Genomic DNA, 22,620 nt, shown 5'->3' on the forward strand with positions numbered 1-22,620 from the left:
GCAAGTACATGTGCCAATTCCCTTTCGTGATCATTACCTTGCCGCGATGAAGGGGCTTGTGTATCACAATGAATCAATGACCGCCGGCTATATGAGTGTCTTGGGGCGGGGGGGGGGGGGGGGCACACACAAGATAATAAGGTTGTTGCTTTATTGTGGACAAGCCAATTTTGATCAGCTGGACAGTCACTGTTCTGTCATTCAGCTACCTCAGCACGGCGACCATATGGGCTGGAAAGCCGCCATCACCTGCACTCTCGGCATGGTGCGCACCAGTCCAGCACAGCCATCACTACACCAACAGCTGTTCGCAGTCATTGCATACCTTTCACTGCATCTTTGACTGCACTTGGCAGTCAGTGCATACCTTTCACTTGAATGGATGGCAGACTTGCCCTCCATAACAGATTCTCGTTAAAGGATTTAAAGTTGATTCAGCTCATATACAGCAGGGCCTCGAAAGTCCTCCTGTATTGTTATTTTTGGTCACTACCTCGGGACTTGCATGCCATGCCTGCTGCCTTCCTTGGATGTTTGGTAGCCGTAGCCGTTCCTGCTCCTTTGCCCACAGCGTGCCTGCTGCCTTTCTTGGATGTGTGGTGGTGGTAGCCGTTTCTTAGGCTCCCACTCTGGACTGGAATCGAAAACTGATTTCCCAGCCATTACCCGTGGTCACTCACAATGGCAGACTTGCCCTCCATAACAGATTCTCGTTACAGGTACTGAATAGACAGCAGAAAATGTCATTTAAAAAAAATGATGTAAGCTTTAACAATGGTAGAGAAAGAACCATCGAAAGTTGATAAGGCAGTCAGACATTACCTGATATCACTGAGGAAGAGCAATCTCGCCATGTTGCGCACCAGTCCAGCACGGCCGTTACTACACAAACAGCTGTTTGCGGTGTGTTACACAATGAGTTTGGTGTGTCAATGTGAAGCACTAATTACACTCCCTGATTGATGTATACACATGCAAGATGTTTTAAAGCACTGGGCTTAAAAACCGCCACGGCCTACACTCTGGCCATGGTGCGCACCAGTCCAGCACGGTCGTCACTACACAAACAGCTGTTTGCGGTGCGTTACACAGTGAGTTTGGTGTGTCAGTGTGAAGCAGTACTCTAATTACACTCCCTGATTGATGTATACACATGCAAGATGTTTTAAAGCACTTTTTAAAGCCTGCAATTTAGCATTCAATGTGATTTTTGCCCTTAAAACGCTGCTTTGCGTCAAATCAAGATTTTTCCCCAGGACTTTTGGCGTCTATCCCACTCCGCCATGCCCCCATCCATGTGTTAGACCCCTTGAAACATCTTTTCCATCAATTTTCTGGCCAGCATAAGTGTTTCTATTTTTCAAAGTTCGCCTCCCCATTGAAGTCTATTGCGGTTCGCGAAAGTTCGCACAAACCGAATTTTTGCGGAAGTTCATGAATCGAAAATCGGAGGTTCGGGCCATCTCTACCGCTCAAGAGGTTTAGCGATCGCTGCAGTTCCCGGCACAGCTTCGGTATTCTCCAGTATGGGGAGGATCGGGACTGGGCAGTAACGTCCTTATTGCTGCCTACATTGTACTGGAGCCCCTACACCTATATAACTTATACTGGGGGACTGCTGTACCTACCTACCCTATACTGGGGACACCTGTATCTGTCTAGCCTATACTTGTCCATACCTGTACCTAGTAAGCCTATACTGGGGGACACAGGTAGCTGGCTACCTACCTACAATAATTTGCGGGGATTATGAAGACAGATGGTCGCCACGTGTGGGCGACACAGGACAGGCAATTTATAAATGCACACACAGGGTACACTTATACACTGGGGGTAGCAGCGAAGCAAAGGACGTGGCTGATTCCGGAGCGATTTCATGTTGAAATTGATCGGGATTCAGCCTGCAGAGTATGGGCAGCCGACCGATCTCTCTCTAATCAGATTTGATTAGAGAGAGATTTGTCTCTCTGCCCATCACCTCTAGATGTATGGCTACCTTTACATTCATGTTAGTGCAGGTTATCTGCAGCTTGGAAGTATAAATGATCAGATATTTTGGGGAGTAATTTTGATTTTGTGCAAGACCCTTGCTTGACACATTTTGGTAAATTACAGGAAAAAAGGGTTATGAACATTAATTTGATCACTTTTTGCACAGAAATCCAGCAAGAACAGAATGCCAGGGAGGTTATAAATAACTAGTTTAAAAGAGAGGTAATGGTGGATTTACCCCCAGTGATGACACCAAAATCTTTTGACATAAACTCCAAATGTGACATGTTTCATGAATAAACCTGCTTCCTCAGGCAGTGGTGTAGCTAGAGATTATGGGGCCCCATAGTACAATTTCCATGGGTCCTCCAGATGTAGGCTCTCTTGGCCAATGCTACCCTATGGATATGGGTTGATTGGGCAATTTGCATTCCCATGCAATGTACACTGTGCATAGTTCATGGTCACTGAGACAAAGTCAGAGGGTGGAGAATCAAAGGAGAAATAATAGTGAACACATCAAGTACAACCTGGGCCCCCTCTGTTCCAGAGCCCCATATCAGTTGCTGTGGTTGCTATGGCTATTTCTACGCCCCTGTCCTCAGGCAGTATAAGGAGTATCTGTGCAGAGGTGACAGAACTTCTGAAGGCAGTACAGATACTTGTTAGTTTTCCCATGATATGCATCACATTTGGAGTTTATATACAATAAAAAGTTTTTCATGCCTCTTGCACACTGCAAATCGCAAATCTGATTCCGATTTGTGATTCTGATTTCCCTGGATGCCATCAACACAAAAAGAAAAACGCAGAAAAAACGCAGCATGTAGTACCAATTAAAAATCGCAAATCGGAATCGCATGTATAATCGCATCAAAATCACAAATTGGAATCGCATGTAGTATGCAAGCAGAGGCGTAGCTTGGGGGGTGGGGTAGGACATGTGCCCTGGGTGCTTGGTCCCTAAGAGCGCCCAGCCGTGAGGTGTCCTTTTTTTAACATTTTTTTTTTTCATCGGCAGCCGGTAGGGCTCTCCTGCGCAGCTGCGCTCCGGCCGGGTTCCAGGCGAGGAGGGGCACTTTGTCCCCGTCACCCTCTGTGTCACATCTGCTCCGCCACTCTCTTGCGCTCCGTGGCCGCCCGCTTTTGTTTCTGGAGATCAAATAACTCACACTGGCCCTGATCCAGCGCGGAAATTCACCGCTTTTCTACCTCTCAGCTCGGGACACCATGGTTACTTCCGTCCGCGTCTGTCATGATGAGGTCATCACGAGAGGCAGTGGACAGAAGTAACCATGGTGACCCAGGCTGAGAGGTAGAAGAGCGGTGAATTTTCATGCTGGATCGGGGCCAATGTGAGTTACATGATTGCCAGCAAACAAAAGCGGTCAGGGCGCGGAGCACAAGATGGAGGGGAAGCAGATGTGACACAGAGGTGGGTGGACGAATCAGAGGTGACATGGGGGAGGGAGAAGATGTGACACAGAGGGAAGGGGAGAATCAGAGGTGACGGGGCAGAGGTGACACGATGAGCAGAGGTGACATGGAAGGGGGGGGAATCAGAGGTGGGGGGAGAGGTGACACGAGGAGCATAGGTGACATGGGGGAGCAGATGTGACACGGAGGGGAGGGGGATCAGAGGTGATGGGGGGCAGAGGTGACATGGGGGAGAGGGAAGCACATGTGACACAGTCGGGAGCAGTGGGGAGCAAAGGTGACAGTGGAAAGTAGAGGTGACATGGGGAAACAGAGGTCAAGAGGGGAAGCAGAAGTGACACAGCAGGAAGCAGAGGTGACACAGGTGCAGGGCCAGGACAAGGTCCACCACCAACAGAGGCTGAGCTGCCCAAGTGCCCCCCCCCCCCCCCCCATGGGCCACAACTATGTCACTGACATGGATTCATGGCCTCTTTACGGGGTGGTGTATATAGTGAGCTTCGCTATAGGACTGAATTTGGCATGCATACAGTAATCAACAGTAGTAGAGATCAAACATACAAAAGCTAACACCCCCCTTTGCCTGTAGTGAGTGATAGTTGTGTAATGTAGTCCAGTTATTGGAGCTCTGCACATGCATGCAGATAAATCATTCAGGTATAAGTTTTGTTTGAAAGCACTGCCATGTCTCCCACTGTGCAGTAGTAGAGATCACTTGGAAGTCTTTGTGTTGCTATGGGTTTTTAGGTAGCCAGATATAGGTGCCCCCAGTATAGGTAGCCAGTTATAGGTGCCCCCTGTATAGGTAGCCAGGTACTGGTATAAGGGCCTCCAGTATAGGAAGCCAGGAATAGGTTTCCCCAATATAGGAAGCTAGGTATAAGTGCCCCCAGATTTCATTCAGACACTACATATTCTCCTGCATCTTCAAAACATACTAATAAGTCAACTGGTTTCCCCCTAAACAATCCTATAGTGAAAATATTATTCTATAACTATGATAGGGATTGTACTATGAGCTACTCTGGGGACAGTCAGTGACATGACTATGTACTCTGTAAAGTGCTGCAGAAGATGTCAGTGCTATATAAATACATAATAATAATAATATGGTAGGACATTAGACTATGACTATGGTAGAATTAGAGTGTGAGCTCCTCTGAAGACAGTGACATGACTATGTACTCTGTAATGTGCTGCAGAAGATGTCAGTGCTGTATAAATACATAATAATAATATGGTTGGACATTAGACTATGACTATGGTAGGATTAGAGTGTGAGATCCTCTGAGGACAGTCAGTGACATGACTATGCACTCTGTAACATGCTGCAGAAGATGTCAGTGCTATATAAAAAGATAACAATAATATGGTAGGACATCAGACTATGACTATGGCAGGATTAGATTGTGAGCTCCTCTGAGGACAGTCAGTGACATACTATGTACTTTGTAAAGTGGTGCGAGTGATGAATGCAACAAAACCACTGACACTGTTCCCCCAAGTGTATAAATGTGCCCCCATGTGTGCATTTATACATTACCTGTCCTGTGTCGTTCACTGCGCGGTGCCCATTCATCTTCAGCTTCTTCTGCGGTGTATGGGCAGCTGACAGATCTCTCTCTAATCAGATTCGATCAGAGAGAGATTTGTCTTTTGGGGGAATCTATCCATCATTGCTAGATGTATGGCTACCTTTACTCTAGCATGGCAGCATTAGGACCCCGTGCAGTGCCGTTCCTGTAAGTACAGGTCCTTATCAGTACTGGAGTGGGTCAGGGAGAAGTAGAGAAGGCTTTAGCACAGTTTAGGATGCAGAAGGGGGCTGCTGCTCACACACACACACACACACACACACACGCACACGCACACGCACACGCACAGTGCAGTTTCTAGGCTAAAATGCACCCAGGGCGAGGGTGTAAAAATTGCGCCCCCTCCCCCCGGAGCAAGGTATGGGTGCCCGCAGTATAGGTTAGCCAGGTCTAGTTTCACTTAGTATAGGTCCCCCCAGTATAGGAAGCCAAGAATAGGTACCCCAGTATAGGTAGCCAGGCATAGGTGAGCCAGTATAGTTGCCCCCGCTATAGGTTAGCCAGGTAGGTGCCTCCAGTATAGGTAGCCAGTATAGTTGCCCCCAGTATAGGTTAGATAGGCAGGCGCCCCCGGTATAAGTTAGATAAGTAGGTGCCCCAGTACAGGTTAGCTAGGTGTGGCAATATATCAAAAAACAACCATGCACAGGCAAGCTGGGTTAATCACTGAGGGAGTGCATCAAACCAAACAAGTTGATTGTAGATCCAGCAAGTAGAAGAAAAGGGCTGTGCACTTCCCTTGATAAAACATCACTTTTATTTAAATTCTACCACTTAAAAGGCATACTTTACGCATTCCATGTAGCATAGAGAGAGGTACAAGGCTGGTGGGGAGGTCGACAGCTGTTTCGCGCCGTCACATACTGTGGCGCATCATCAGGACTGATGATGCGCCACAGTATGTGACGGCGCAAAACAGCTGTCGACCTCCCCACCAGCCTTGTACCTCTCTCTATGCTACATGGAATGCGTAAAGTATGCCTTTTAAGTGGTAGAATTTAAATAAAAGTGATGTTTTATCAAGGGAAGTGCACAGCCCTTTTCTTCTACTTGCTGGATCTACAGGTTAGCTAGGTGGGTGCCTCTAATATAGGTAGCCAGAATAGTTGCCCCCAGCATAGGTTAGATAGGTAGGTGCCCCCAGTATAAGTCATTTAGGTAGGTGTCTCCAATATAGGTAGCCAGTATAGTTGTCACCTGTATAGGCTAGCTAGGTAGGTAGGTGCCCCCAATACAGGTTAGATAAGTGCCCCCAGTATAGGTTAGATAAGTAGCTGCCCCCCCAGTATAGGTTAGATAGGTAGCTGCCCCCCAGTATAGGTTAGATAGGTAGGTTCCCCTCAGTATACGTTAGATAGGTAGGTGCCCCCCAGTATAGGTTAGATAGGTAGCTGCCCCCCAGTGTAGGTTAGATAGGTAGCTGCCCCCCAGTGTAGGTTGGATTAGGTAGGTGCCCCCCAGTATAGGTTAGATAGGTAGTTGCCCCCCAGTGTAGGTTAGATTAGGTAAGTGCCCCCCAGTATAGGTTAGATTAGGTAGCTGCCCCCCAGCGTAGGTTAGATTAGGTAGGTGCCCCCCAGTGTTGGTTAGATAGGTAGCTGCCCCCCAGTGTAGGTTAGATTAGGTAGGTGCCCCCCAGCATAGGTTAGATAGGTAGCTGCACCCCAGTGTAGGTTAGATTAGGTAGCTGCCCCCCAGCGTAGGTTAGATTATGTAGGTGCCCCCCAGGATAGGTTAGATAGGTAGCTGCCCCCCAGCGTAGGTTAGATTAGGTAGGTGCCCCCCAGGATAGGTTAGATAGGTAGCTGCCCCCCAGCGTAGGTTAGATTAGGTAGGTGCCCCCCAGGATAGGTTAGATAGGTAGCTGCCCCCCAGCGTAGGTTAGATTAGGTAGGTGCCCCCCAGGATAGGTTAGATAGGTAGCTGCCCCCCAGTATAGGTTAGATAGGTAGCTGCACCCCAGTGTAGGTTAGATTAGGTAGCTGCCCCCCAGCGTAGGTTAGATTAGGTAGGTGCCCCCCAGGATAGGTTAGATAGGTAGCTGCCCCCCAGCGTAGGTTAGATTAGGTAGGTGCCCCCCAGGATAGGTTAGATAGGTAGCTGCCCCCCAGGATAGGTTAGATAGGTAGCTGCCCCCCAGAGTAGGTTAGATTAGGTAGGTGCCCCCCAGCAGGGGCGTAGCAATAGGGGGTGCAGCGGTAGCAACCGCATCGGGGCCCTTGGGCCAGAGGGGCCCCGAAGGCCCCACTCTCAACTACAGTATTAGCTCTATATTGGTCCTGTGCTCATAATAATCACTTCTATAGATACATTGAATAGTGGTAATCATAAACACACTGTTCCCTATCCCCTTCTTGCCCCTCACACACTGTAGTTGCCATTGGAAGGTTTTGGTGCACCGTATCAATTGTTATGTATAGAGTGTTTGGGGGCCCCAATGTAAAACTTGCATCGGGGCCCACAGCTCCTTAGTTACGCCACTGCCCCCCAGGATAGGTTAGATAGGTAGCTGCCCCCCAGCGTAGGTTAGATTAGGTAGGTGCCCCCCAGGATACGTTAGATAGGTAGCTGCCCCCCAGCATAGGTTAGATTAGGTAGGTGCCCCCCAGGATAGGTTAGATAGGTAGCTGCCCCCCAGCGTAGGTTAGATTAGGTAGGTGCCCCCCAGGATAGGTTAGATAGGTAGCTGCCCCCCAGCGTAGGTTAGATTAGGTAGGTGCCCCCCAGGATAGGTTAGATAGGTAGCTGCCCCCCAGCGTAGGTTAGATTAGGTAGGTGCCCCCCAGGATAGGTTAGATAGGTAGCTGCCCCCCAGGATAGGTTAGATAGGTAGGTGCCCCCCAGCGTAGGTTAGATTAGGTAGGTGCCCCCCAGGATAGGTTAGATAGGTAGCTGTCCTCCATAATGGAGGGGGGAAGCACCGTAGCCGCGGGGAGGGCAGCCCGACCTCTCCCTCCCTCTCCCGGGCCGCCCTCCGTGCTCCCCCCTCAGATGTATAGTGAGCAGCAGCAGCCAGGGAGGGAGCGCTGTATACAACATACCTCCCTGGCTCCAAGCGCTGTTCTCTCGTCGCCGGTCTTCTCCCATCTGCCTACACGCGTATACATACGCTGCTTCCGGCTAAACAGGAAGCAGCGTGTGTATAAGCGTGTATGCATTGCAGAGAGAAGAAGACCGGCGGCGAGAGAGCAGCGCTTGGAGCCAGGGAGGTATGTTGTATACAGCGCTCCCTCCCTGGCTGCTGCTGCTCACTATACATCTGAGGGGGGAGCACGGAGGGCGGCCCGGGAGAGGGAGGGAGAGGTCGGGCTGCCCTCCCCGCGGCTATGGTGCTTCCCCCCTCCATTACAGCGCCCCCCTCCCAACAGCGCCCCGGGCGGTGGCACGCCCCGCACGGGGCTAGAAACGGCCATGCACACGCACACGCCACACACACACACATTTTCCTCTTGAATTCCATTCTCCATCAGCCAGCCATGCTTCACTGGGCTGCTTTTATTACCCCATCCTGGGAGATCAGCTGGATGACATCATTGACAGAAGTCAGTGAAAAAGAGTTGAAAAAATAAACAAGCTTCAAGACCAGCTGAGCGTCCTTTCTAACGTACTAGGGACTGTCTACCAATCTTACCGTACAAAACTATGTATAACTCCTTTTTGGATGCAGTCTTTACAACTACTGTGCAGATAGCTTTGAAAGCGCCCCATCCTGACCTGATGACCTGCCGCTCAGAGGCCGGATCCTCTCGGGCCTCTGTTTCGTCCCGGCCCTGCACAGGTGGGGCAGAAGTGACACAGCAGGAAGCTGAGGTGACATGGGGAAGCAGCGGTGACACAAGGGGGAGCTGAGATCACGCAGCAGGGAGCAGAGGTGACATGGTGGAGAAGCAGTGACACAGCGGGGAACAGAGGTGACATGGGGAAGCAGAGGTGACACAAGGGGGGAGCAGATGTGACACAAGTGGGAGCTGAGAACACACAGCAGCGAGCAGAGGTGACATGGCAGAGCAGCGGTGACATGGGGAAAGCAGAGGTGACACATGGGAGGAGCAGATGTGACACAGCGGGGAGCAGAGACGACATGGGGAAGCAGAGGTGACACAAGGGGGAGCAGAGGTCACACAGCAGTGAGAAAAGGTTACATGGGGGAAGCAAAGGTGACATGGCGGAGCAGCGGTGACACAGCGGGGATCAGAGGTCACAAAGCAGGGAGCAGAGGTGACATGGGGAAGCGGAGGTGACATGGGGAAGCAGAGATGACATGGGAGAAGCAGAGGTGACGGGAAAGCAGAGGTGACACTAGGGGAAGCAGAGGTCACACAGCAGGGAGCAGAGGTCACTTGGGGAAAGCAGAGGTGACAGCATGAAGCAGAACTGAGACAACGGGAAGCAGAAGGGAGCCGCTGCACAGGGAGGGGGGCAAGAGGTGACACAGGAGGACAGTAGGTGACACGGGCTACCTACCAACCTACCTAGTTTTAGCCTCCTACCCTGCATGTGCCCGCCCAGCCCCAGCTACCTACCCTCCCCCCTGCCCAGTTACAGCTACCTAATCTCAATACAACCCACCCAGCCACAGGTATTTGCACTCCCTATTTACCACCTACCCAGATGCTGCTACCTACCCTCCATATGCCATCCTGACTGCAGTACCTACCCTCCCTCCTGCCTGCTGTAGCTACCTAACCTCAATACAGCCCACTCATCTGCAGCTACCTACCCGCCTTACCTACCTCTACCTCCTGCAACTACTCACCCTCCCTACTTATCCTTCCTCCTTCTCAGCTAAACGACTTACCTCCTAAGATCCCAGGATTCGCTGCTGCCGCCATGTACTGTGCTGCCGCTGTTCCCTAGTGCGGGCAACTATTCCAGGCTACCTATACTGGGGGCAACTATTCCATGCTACCTGTACTGTGGGCAGCTATTCCAGTAAACCTATACTGCCGGCAACTATTCTAGGCTACTTATACTGGGGGCACCTATACCTGGCATTATCCGCCGTGGTGCACTTAGCATGACACTCTCCTTTCCTTTTTGTGTGAGTGTGTGTGGGGGGGGGGGAGGTCATTTAATACTTAGCGCCGGGTGTCAAATGCCCTAGGTACACCACCGGTCCCAAGTGAAGTCACACGTGGCCGCCGCGTTAGAGTTAGAGCGCCGGGCGGAGCCACTGAGCAGCAGCCAAATCCATCTTGTCTCTGCAAATGCAGTGACTCCATCCATGGGCTCCACCCATGGCCACGCCCACACTTATGCATGGACACACACCTTTTTTGGCGCAGGGGGCGTATTAATAGTCTTTGTCCCTGAAAGCCCTAGCTACGCCTCTGTATGCAAGAGGCCTCAAGTACAAGTCCTGTAGAGTTACGTGCCATAGGAGTAAATAGGACCACTTCCATTGTGTTAGCACCCATATAAATTACTTTCTGATCATAGTATCTTATCTGAAATGGGAGGTTTATGTCATTTGCAATTTGAGGTAAGCTTGTTACTGTAGCTAAAATAAATAAATAAATAAAAGGCTTCCCACAATCCCGTTGGCACTGCACAGTTCAGTAAATAGGGACCTACTTTAGAAAAAGAGGGGTTTTACATATATATTTGGGCCACTAGCTATATTGTGGCAATTTTTTTATTTTTGGGTGTCAAAATCCCCTGTAAAGGACAACTGTAATGAGAGGAATATGGAGACTTCCATATTTCTTTCTTTTTACACAATACCAGTTGCCTGGCTATCCTGCTGATCCTCTGCCTCTAATATACTTTTAGCCATAGACCCTGAACAAGCATGCAGCAGATCAGGTGTTTCTGACATTGTCAGATCTGGCAAGATTAGCTGCATGCTTGTTTCTGTCAGCCAAACAAACCCAACAGGGCTGCCAGGTAACTGGTATTGCTTAAAAGGAAATTAATATGGCAGACTCCATATTCATTTAACTTCAGTTGTCATTTAAGTGTCAGTTCTCCTATGGTCATTCAGATCAGCTCTTGGCCACTGTCATACATATAGTGTCATCACTAGGAGATAAATCCTCCGTAGCGCGGCGCACAAAAAATGGGCGTGGTCAAGCATAATGTGGGCGTGTTCATGGGTGGGGCCAAATATACATGACCTTAGCAGTGATGTAAAAGGAAGTTTGAGCTCTGCCATAGTGTATCCCCCCAAAATAGATGTAATCTGACAGCATTTCACCAAAAAGACACATAATCTGGTAGAAGTTCCTCCAAAATACAAATAATATAGCAGTGGTTCCCACAAAATAGACAATGTGGCCGCAGCAGTTCCCCCAACATACACATAATTTGGAAGCAGTTCCCCAAAATCCGCGAAACCTGGCAGCGGTTCACCCAAAATACATGTAACACCCAAAATACATATAATCTGGCAGCAGTGGTCCCCCAAACATACAGAATCTGGCAGCAGTTCCCCAAAATACGCATAACCTGGCAGCAGACGTTCCCCTAACATACACATAATCTGGCAGCTGTTCCCCAAAATACATAACAGCGGTTCCACAAAAATGCAGATAATCTGACAGCGGTACACCCAGCATAGGTAGCCAGGTCTATAGGTGTCCTTAGTATAAGTAGCCATGAGTATAGTAGTCCCTAGTATATGTAGCCAGAGGTATATGTGCCTAGTATATGTAGCCAGGGGTATATGTGCCCAGTATATATAGCCAGGGGTATATGTGCCCAGTATATGTAGCCAGGGGTATACAGTATGTGCCCAGTATATGTAGCCAGGGGTATATGTCCCAGTATATGTAGTCAGGGGAATATGTGCCAGTATATGTAGTCAGGGGTATATGTCCCAGTATATATAGTCAGGGGTATATGTGCCCAGTATATGTAGCCAGGGTTATATGTGCCTAGTATATGTAGTCAGGGGTATACGTCCCCAGTATATGTAGCCAGGGGTATATGTCCCCAGTATATGTAGCCAGGGGTATATGTCCCCAGTATATGTAGCCAGGGGTATATGTGACCAGTATATGTAGCCAATGTGCCCAGCATATGTAGCCAGGGGTATATGTGCCCAGTATATGTAGCCAGGGGTATATGTGCCAGTATATGTAGCCAGGGGTATATGTGCCCAGTATATGTAGTCAGGGGTATATGTGCCCAGTATATGAAGCCAGGGTTATATGTGCCCAGTATATGTAGTCAGGGGTATATGTCCCAGTATATGTAGCCAGAGGTATATGTCCCAGTATATGTAGTCAGGGGTATATGTCCCAGTATATGTAGTCAGGGTATATGTGCCCAGTATATGTAGCCAGGGTTATATGTGCCCAGTATATGTAGTCAGGGGTATATGTCCCAGTATATGTAGCCAGGGGTATATGTGTCCAGTATATGTAGGCAGGGGTATATGTGCCCAGTATATGTAGTCAGGGGTATATGTGAACAGTATATGTAGTAAGGGTATATGTAGCCAGAGGTATATGCCCCAATATATGTAGCCAGGGGTATATGTCCCAGTATATGTAGCCAGGGGTATATATCCCAGTATATGTAGCCAGGGGTATATGTGCCCAGTATATGTAGCCAGGGTTATATGTGCCCAGTATATGTAGTCAGGGGTATATGTCCCAGTATATGTAGCCAGGGGTATATGTGCCTAGCATATGTAGTCAGGGGTATATGTCCCAGTATATGTAGCCAGGGGTATATGTCTCCAGTATATGTAGGCAGGGGTATATGTCCCAGTATATGTAGCCAGGGGTATATGTCCCCAGTATATTTAGCCAGGGGGTATATGTCCCCAGTATATGTAGCCAGAGGTATATGTCCCAGTATATGTAGCCAGGGGTATATGTAGCCAGGGGTATATGTCCCCAGTATATGTAGCCAGAGGTATATGTCCCAGTATATGTAGCCAGGGGTATATGTCCCAGTATATGTAGCCAGGGGTATATGTCCCAGTATATGTAGCCAGGGGTATATGTCCCAGTATATGTAGTCAGGGGTATATGTGCCAGTATATGTAGTCAGGGGTATATGTCCCAGTATATATAGTCAGGGGTATATGTGCCCAGTATATGTAGCCAGGGTTATATGTGCCCAGTATATGAAGTCAGGGGTATATGTCCCAGTATATGTAGCCAGGGGTAAATGTCCCCAGTATATGTAGCCAGGGGTATATGTCCCCAGTATATGTAGCCATGGGTATATGTGCCCAGTATATGTAGCCAATGTGCCCAGCATATGTAGCCAGGGGTATATGTGCCCAGTATATGTAGCCAGGGGTATATGTGCCAGTATATGTAGTCAGGGTATATGTGCCCAGTATATGTAGCCAGAGGTATATGTCCCAGTATATGTAGCCAGGGGTCTATGTCCCAGTATATGTAGTCAGGGGTATATATGTGCCAGTATATGTAGTCAGGGGTATATGTCCCAGTATATGTAGTCAGGGTATATGTGCCCAGTATATGTAGCCAGGGTTATATGTGCCCAGTATATTTAGTCAGGGGTATATGTCCCTGTATATGTAGCCAGAGGTATATGTGCCTAGTATATGTAGTCAGGGGTATATGTCCCAGTATATGTAGCCAGGGGTATATGTGTCCAGTATATGTAGGCAGGGGTATATGTCCCAGTATATGTAGCCAGGGGTATATGTCCCCAGTATATGTAGCCAGGGGTATATGTCCCCAGTATATGTAGCCAGTGGTATATGTCCCCAGTATATGTAGCCAGGGGTATATGTGCCCAGTATATGTAGTCAGGGGTATATGTGACCAGTATATGTAGTAAGGGTATATGTAGCCAGAGGTATATGTCCCAATATATGTAGCCAGGGGTATATGTCCCAGTATATGTAGCCAGGGGTATATATTCCAGTATATGTAGCCAGGGGTATAGGTGCCCAGTATATGTAGCCAGGGTTATATGTGCCCAGTATATGTAGTCAGGGGTATATGTCCCAGTATATGTATCCAGGGGTATATGTGCCTAGTATATGTAGTCAGGGGTATATGTCCCAGTATATGTAGCCAGGGGTATATGTGTCCAGTATATGTAGGCGGGGGTATATGTCCCAGTATATGTAGCCAGGGGTATATGTGCCTAGCATATGTAGTCAGGGGTATATGTCCCAGTATATGTAGCCAGGGGTATATGTCTCCAGTATATGTAGGCAGGGGTATATGTCCCAGTATATGTAGCCAGGGGTATATGTCCCCAGTATATTTAGCCAGGGGGTATATGTCCCCAGTATATGTAGCCAGAGGTATATGTCCCAGTATATGTAGCCAGGGGTATATGTAGCCAGGGGTATATGTCCCCAGTATATGTAGCCAGAGGTATATGTCCCAGTATATGTAGCCAGGGGTATATGTCCCAGTATATGTAGCCAGGGGTATATGTCCCAGTATATGTAGCCAGGGGTATATGTCCCAGTATATGTAGTCAGGGGTATATGTGCCAGTATATGTAGTCAGGGGTATATGTCCCAGTATATATAGTCAGGGGTATATGTGCCCAGTATATGTAGCCAGGGTTATATGTGCCCAGTATATGAAGTCAGGGGTATATGTCCCAGTATATGTAGCCAGGGGTAAATGTCCCCAGTATATGTAGCCAGGGGTATATGTCCCCAGTATATGTAGCCATGGGTATATGTGCCCAGTATATGTAGCCAATGTGCCCAGCATATGTAGCCAGGGGTATATGTGCCCAGTATATGTAGCCAGGGGTATATGTGCCAGTATATGTAGTCAGGGTATATGTGCCCAGTATATGTAGCCAGAGGTATATGTCCCAGTATATGTAGCCAGGGGTCTATGTCCCAGTATATGTAGTCAGGGGTATATATGTGCCAGTATATGTAGTCAGGGGTATATGTCCCAGTATATGTAGTCAGGGTATATGTGCCCAGTATATGTAGCCAGGGTTATATGTGCCCAGTATATTTAGTCAGGGGTATATGTCCCTGTATATGTAGCCAGAGGTATATGTGCCTAGTATATGTAGTCAGGGGTATATGTCCCAGTATATGTAGCCAGGGGTATATGTGTCCAGTATATGTAGGCAGGGGTATATGTCCCAGTATATGTAGCCAGGGGTATATGTCCCCAGTATATGTAGCCAGGGGTATATGTCCCCAGTATATGTAGCCAGTGGTATATGTCCCCAGTATATGTAGCCAGGGGTATATGTGCCCAGTATATGTAGTCAGGGGTATATGTGACCAGTATATGTAGTAAGGGTATATGTAGCCAGAGGTATATGTCCCAATATATGTAGCCAGGGGTATATGTCCCAGTATATGTAGCCAGGGGTATATATTCCAGTATATGTAGCCAGGGGTATAGGTGCCCAGTATATGTAGCCAGGGTTATATGTGCCCAGTATATGTAGTCAGGGGTATATGTCCCAGTATATGTATCCAGGGGTATATGTGCCTAGTATATGTAGTCAGGGGTATATGTCCCAGTATATGTAGCCAGGGGTATATGTGTCCAGTATATGTAGGCGGGGGTATATGTCCCAGTATATGTAGCCAGGGGTATATGTCCCCAGTATATTTAGCCAGGGGTATATGTCCCAGTATATGTAGCCAGGGGTATATGTCCCCAGTATATGTAGCCAGAGGTATATGTCCCAGTATATGTAGCCAGGTGTATATGTGGCCAGTATATGTAGTCAGGGGTATATGTCCCCAGTATATGTAGCCAGGGGTATATGTCCCCAGTATATGTAGCCAGGGGTATATGTGCCCAGTATATGTAGCCAGGGGTATATGTGCCCAGTATATGTAGCCAGGGGTATATGTGCCCAGTATATGTAGCCAGGGGTATATGTGCCAGTATATGTAGTCAGGGGTATATGTGCCCAGTATATGTAGTCAGGGGTATATGTGACCAGTATATGTAGTAAGGGTATATGTGCCCAGTATATGTAGCAAGAGGTATATGTCCCAATATATGTAGCCAGGGGTATATGTCCCAGTATATGTAGCCAGGGGTATATATATATCCCAGTATATGTAGCCAGGGGTATATGTGCCCAGTATATGTAGCCAGGGTTATATGTGCCCAGTATATGTAGTCAGGGGTATATGTCCCAGTATATGTAGCCAGGGTTATATGTCCCCAGTATATGTAGCCAGGGGTATATGTCCCCAGTATATGTAGCCAGGGGTATATGTGCCCAGTATATGTAGCCAGGGGTGTATGTGCCCAGTATATGTAGCCAGAGGTATATGTCCCAGTATATGTAGCCAGGGGTATATGTCCCCAGTATATGTACCCAGTATATGTAGCCAGGGGTATATGTGCCCAGTATATGTAGGCAGATGTATATGTGCCCAGTATATGTAGCCAGAGGTATTTTTCACAGTATATGCAGCCAGGGATATAGGTGCCCAGTATATGTAGCCAGGGGTATATGTGCCCAGTATATGTAGGCAGGGGTATAAGTGCCCAGTATATGTAGTCAGGGGTATATGTGCCCAGTATATGTAGACAGGGGTATATGTCCCCAGTATATGTAGCCAGAGGTATATGTCCCCAGTATATGTAGGCAGGGGTATATGTGCCCAGTATATGTAGGCAGGGGTATATGTCCCCAGTAAATGTAGCCAGGGGTATATGTCCCAGTATATGTAGCAGGGGTATATGTCCCCAATATATGTAGGCAGGGGTATATGTCCCCAGTATATGTAGGCAGGTGTCCCCCAGCAGGAGGGAAGCAGCGCAGTGGAGGGAGAGCTGTGAGCAGCGGTGGAGTAGGGGGGCCATCTCCCCCTCCTTCCCTCACCTTGGGGCTCTCCACCCCTCGCTCTCCCCTCCAGAACTAATGTGCAGGGGGAGTGACTTACCTCTTCCTCGTTCTGCCACTGCCGCTAGTCTGGTCTGGTCTAGACCAGAGCAGCTGCACACAGATCCGTCGCCGTAAGGAGGAAAAGGTAAGTCCCGCCCGCTGCCAGCCGCCCGCACATTAGTTCTGGAGGGGATAGCGAGGGATGGAGAGCCCCAAGGTGAGGGAAGGAGGGGGGAGATGGCCCCCCTTCCCCACTGTGCCCACAGCTCTTCTTCCACTGCACTGCTCCTCTCCACACATGCCAGGGTGGACGGCGTCCAACCCTCTGAAAAAAGCAGGTGGACTTCATCCAACAGCGTCCACGCCCCTGTTGTTGCCTCTGTATACTGTACAGGTCTCCAGGGATGGGTCCTGGATGGCAGATATATTCCATTTTTTTTATGATCTTTTAAGACAGGTATGGACTAGGAAGGAGCCCGGTGTAGTGTAGCACTAGCAACCAATGGTTGCTATGTTTTGTTTTTCAGGGCCCGGAGCTCTGGAACAGGGAAGGAAGGTAACTGGGCGGGCCTCCCTGTTCCACCCCAGTCCATACCTGGTTTTGAAAACAACCAGACAGCAGATATCTGGAGCTCTGAACAGGGGGCGGGCTGTTAAGGAGTGCAGCAGGTGTGCTGCAAGGTGAATGTGTGTTGACCTTCTGTGCTGGGACGACAGAGTGGACAGCTTGCTGGATCCATCGATTATATTTCCAAAACTGGACTGTTTTCTGGACTATAATATTGTTCAGAAAGCAAGGACCCTGTTTCTCTACAAAGCTGAAGTAAGCTACTTTGTTTTCTGGAATTATTACCTTTTGCTGGAGAAAAGCTTATTTTGTTTGTGTTCAGCTTAAATAAAACTAGACTTTCTGATACATCTACTGTCTCCTGCGTGCTAGCAGTAGTTCCCGTGAACCCCCAAACGTCACAACTGATGCTCGGATGCGGGCAGTTGGCACTGCAGAAAAAGTTTTCCGTTTATTCTGAAAACTGACATTTAAAGAGACAGTGTCTGTTTGTTAAACAGCATGGAGGACTTGGTACAGCAGCTCACCAGCGCTACGCTCCAGCTGCAGCAAAGCATGGTTGTGCAACAATAGAGTACAGAGGCTCAGCTGGCGGCCTTGAGAGAGGCCAGCCAAGTTCAGCAGGAAACCATGCAGGCCCAGATATCCGCAGTGGCGGCCCAGCAGAGCTCTAAAGGTGCCCAGCTGGTTGTTTTGCAAGAGACTGCTAATACACAAGCTAGGATATTAGCTGAGGCAGTACAGCAGCTTGCTCCAGGGAGGGAGTCCACTGCGGTTTCCCCGAGCAACCAGACGACCACTCGAGCTAGTCATTTCCTCCAAAAGATGACAGCTACCGATGATGTGGAATCGTTCCTCACCACGTTTGAGCGGACAGCCGAGCGAGAAGGGTGGCCCAAAGAGAAGTGGGCTGGACTAATTGCTCCCTTCTTGTCTGGTGAACCCCAGAAGGCATATTATGATCTCCCTGCCATGGAGGCCATGAACTATGATGAGCTGAAAGCGAAAATCCTATCCCGGCTTGGGGTCACCACGGCTGTCAGGGCTCAGCGTGTACACCGATGGTCCTACCGGGTATCTCTGCCTCCCCGGTCTCAGATGTATGACTTGATCCAACTGGTTACCAAGTGGTTACAGCCTGAAACACTCACGGGTCCACAGATCATTGAAAGGGTGATGATGGATCGATATCTGCACTCATTACCAGTGGACCTTCAACAGTGGGTGAGCCATGGAGACCATAAGACAGCTGACCAGTTGGTGGAGATGGTCGAGAGGTTTACAGCCACTGAGGAGCTACTTACTCCCTCCAGGCCGCAGGATGGCACTATTCTACAGATGGGAAAATAATTTTCTTCAAGGAACCCCGCAACCGGCATGACAGGAGAAAATGGACTGTCACCTGGAGAGCCCTGGGAAAGCCACATAAGAGCCCGTCTCCCAGAAATGGTCCAGTGGGACCGTGCTGGAGATGTCATGCCTGGGAACACACCAGGGCCCATAGAGGAACCTATGCAGTGTGGAATGCTCCGGAAACTCTTTCTTTTCTCAAGTTTGCACTGCCTGCCCCCTACTTACTGAGGGGCAGTTTGAGTGTCAAATATCAGTCAGCCAAGTACCTGTGTGGGCCCTTTTGGACTCTGGAAGCATGGTAACCCTGGTACGGGCCAGTGTGCTTGGTGATGTTGCATCGACTGACACCAAAACCATCCATGTGGTTTGCATTTATGGGGACACCCAGGCCTATCCAGTGGTGGCAGTGACCATCACCACTGCTCAGGGCACCATAAGTCGCATGAAGTCGGAGTGGTAAGAAACTTGTTACATCCTGTGATTGTGGGACGGGACTTCCCTATGTTTTGGGAACTGTGGGAGAATGAAAGAAAAAATGCATCTGTTCCATGTATTAGTGGGGAACACTGTGATATTTTTTACCATTCTCCATTTAGGGAAAACAGTGGGGAAAAGAAAACAAAATGATGTGGTGATTGAAATGCCTGATGAGACTGACAATGTTGATGATGATGATAACCATATTGATGACAATAATCATGTTGATGTAGGTGATGTGGTGAATAATCAAGTGGATGATGAAACATCCTTCCTAGAGGTTGAGCCGCTCTCTGAGGGGGAGGATTGTACTCCTTTGCAGGTTATGCTGGGGGAAGAAAATGAGTATAACCCTTCCCTACCTTTACAGTTAGACTTTGAAGGGTCACCAGGAAATTTTGGTACAGCTCAGATGAGAGACCCTACTTTGGTCCATGCTCGGGAGCAAATTGCGGTGATTAATAGTGTTCCTCAGGAACCTGGGGCTGATGAGCGATGGCCGCATTTTGCTCTGACCAATGGACTTCTGTATCGGGTCACCAGGGTTAGGGAAGAGGTAACGGAACAGTTGGTGGTTCCCCAGCCTTACAGGCGAATGGTCCTAGATATGGCACACAATGATGTGCTGGGGGGTCACCTGGGGGCTGAGAAAACTGAGGCTCGAGTTCTTGATCGGTTTTACTGGCCAGGTCTGAGGGCTGAGATCAAAGCATATTGTGCCTCCTGCCCTACCTGCCAGTTAACCTCTCCGGCCCCACATTTTCGCAGCCCTTTGGTGCCCCTACCCATCATTGAGGTGCCATTTGAGCATATCGCTATGGACTTAGTGGGCCCCTTGGTGAAATCTGCACAAGGGGCATCAGTACATATTGGTGATCCTCGACTATGCCACTCGTTATCCGGAAGCGATTCCTCTGATGAAGGCTACATCCAAAGCTATAGCTAGAGAATTGTTCCAAATGTTTTCAAGGTGGGTTTTCCCAAGGAAATACTAACGGATCAAGGAACTCAGTTTATGTCAAGGGTGGTGACAGACGTGTGTAAACTGTTCCAGATAAAACAACTGCGTAAGTCTGTCTATCACCCCCAGACCGATGGTCTACTGAAGCGTTTCAATAAAATGCTAAAACTAATGCTCAAACGAGTGGTAGAGAAGGATGGTGAAAATTGGGACCACTTACTCCCTGCTCTATTGTTTGCAATCTGCGAGGTCCCGCAGGAATCTACAGGGTTTTCCCCATTTGAATTAATGTATGGGCGCAGACCTCGAGGATTGCTGGAAGAGACCTGGGAGAGTGAGACTAGTCCTCATAAAACGGTATTGGTACATGTCTCTCAGATGCAGGAGAGGATTTCAGGTGTGTTACCGTTGGTGAAAGAACATTTACTTAAGGCTCAGCAGGCACAACGCAGAGTGTATAATCGATCTGTAAAATTAAGACATTTCCAGGTTGGTGACAGAGTAGCAGTACTTATTCCCGCAGTAGAAAGTACATTTCTGGCTAGATGGCAGGGACCCTTTGAAATTGTGGAAAAAGTGAATGAGGTAAATTATAAAGTACATCAGCCCGGTAAACGAAGGCCTTTCCAGGTATATCACATAAACTTGCTGAAACCCTGGAAAGATCGTGAGCCAGTGACCGTTTTGACCAGTGCGAGACTTGAGGTCCAGGGGGGCACTAATAGCATCCAGGTTGCCACCACGTTATCAAAAGCCCAGACTCAACGAGTGCGAGAATTCCTTCAAAGGAACAAGGATGTTTTCTCGGACTTGCCAGGGGTCACAAACGTGATTAAACATGGCATTATCACAGAGCTGGGTGCAAAAATCTGCATCTACCAGAAGCCCATAGAAAGGAAGTTTCCGATGAAGTCAAAAAGATGTTGGAACTCTGGATCATTGAGGAATCGCAGAGTGAATGGTCAAGTCCGATCGTGTTGGTACACAAATCCATTTGTACTCTGCGGTTCTGCAATGATTTTCGAAAACTAAATTAAATCTCCAAATTTGATGCTTACCTTATGCCTCGGGTAGGTGAGTTAATTGAAAGACTAGGCCCTGCCCGTTATATCACCACTCTGGATCTCACTAAGGGCTACTGGCAAATACCTTTAACAGACTCTGCAAAAAAAAGACAGCATTTTCCACTCCAGACGGCCCTTTCCAATATCACAGGATGCCTTTTGGGCTACAAACTGCACCAGTTACGTTCCAAAGAGCCATGGATACTTGTTTACAACCCCACTAGAGGTACACCTCAGTGTATCTAGATGACATCGTCATTTTTAGTAGGGACTGGGAGTCCCATTTGCCCAAAGTACAGGCTGTGTTAGATTCGCTGAGGAAAGCGGGATTCACTGTGAATCCAGACAAATGTGCAATAGGTATGGAGGAGGCAAAGTACCTGGAATATATTGTAGGGAAGGGGCTTGTAAAACCCCAGGTAGGAAAAATAGAGGAGATCCAGAACTGGCCTCGCCCCCTTTCCAAAAGACAGGTACATGCATTCCTAGGCTTAGTTGGGTACTATAGAAGGTTCATACCCAATTTTGCCTCTATTGCAGCCCCTTTGACTGATTTGACCAAGGGCCGAAAATCAGTCATGATAACGTGGAACCCGGAGGCTGAGAAGGCTTTCAAGGAGCTCAAGTCTGCACTGTGTCAACATCCCATCTTGATAGCCCCTGATTTTTCAAAGGAGTTTGTGGTCCAAACCGATGCCTCGGATGTAGGGCTGGGTGCTGTTCTGTCTCAGATCATCCAGAGAGAGGAGCATCCTGTGATTTTCCTCAGCCGGAAAGCTCACCGCAGCAGAGAAAACGTATGCAGTAGTGGAGCGAGAATGTTTAGCCATTAAATGGGCTTTGGACTCGCTTCGCTACTTTCTGCTGGGTAGAAAATTCCGGTTAGTGTCAGATCATGCTCCTCTCACATGGATGAAACAAAACAAGGGATCCAATGCCCGGGTAACTTGTTGGCTTCTTGCACTGCAGGAGTTTAAATATGTAGTGGAGCATAGACCGGAGAGACTGCATCAGAATGCTGATGCCCTCTCCCGAGTCCATTGTTTGAGCTCCTCTGGTGCCTCCACCCCCTCGGGGTTGAGGCAGAGGGGGGGATATGTACAGGACTCCAGGGAAGGGTCTTGGATGGCAGATATATTCCGCCTTATTTTAGGCTTTTTTAAGACAGGTAGGGACTGGGAAGGAGCCCGGGGTAGTGTAGCAACCAATGGTTGCTATGTTTTGTTTTTCAGGGCCCGGAGCTCTGGAACAGGGAAGAAAGGTTACTGGGCATGCCTCCCTGTTTCACCCCAGTCCATACCTGGTTTTGAAAACAACCAGACAGCAGATATCTGGAGCTCTGAACAGGGGGCGGGCTGTTAAGGAGTGCAGCAGGTGTGCTGCAAGGTGAATGTGTAC

At 48.6% G+C, this 22,620-nt stretch overlaps 1 long non-coding RNA gene across 1 annotated transcript in view; it reads right to left on the reverse strand.

The window, feature by feature from the left end:
- LOC137561622 (uncharacterized) overlaps positions 1–22,620 on the reverse strand; it is a 97,409-nt gene that overhangs the window by 28,305 nt on the left and 46,484 nt on the right. The window lies entirely within an intron of this gene.

Source organism: Hyperolius riggenbachi, chromosome 3 (genome assembly GCF_040937935.1).
Source record: "Hyperolius riggenbachi isolate aHypRig1 chromosome 3, aHypRig1.pri, whole genome shotgun sequence".
Lineage (NCBI taxonomy): Eukaryota > Metazoa > Chordata > Amphibia > Anura > Hyperoliidae > Hyperolius > Hyperolius riggenbachi.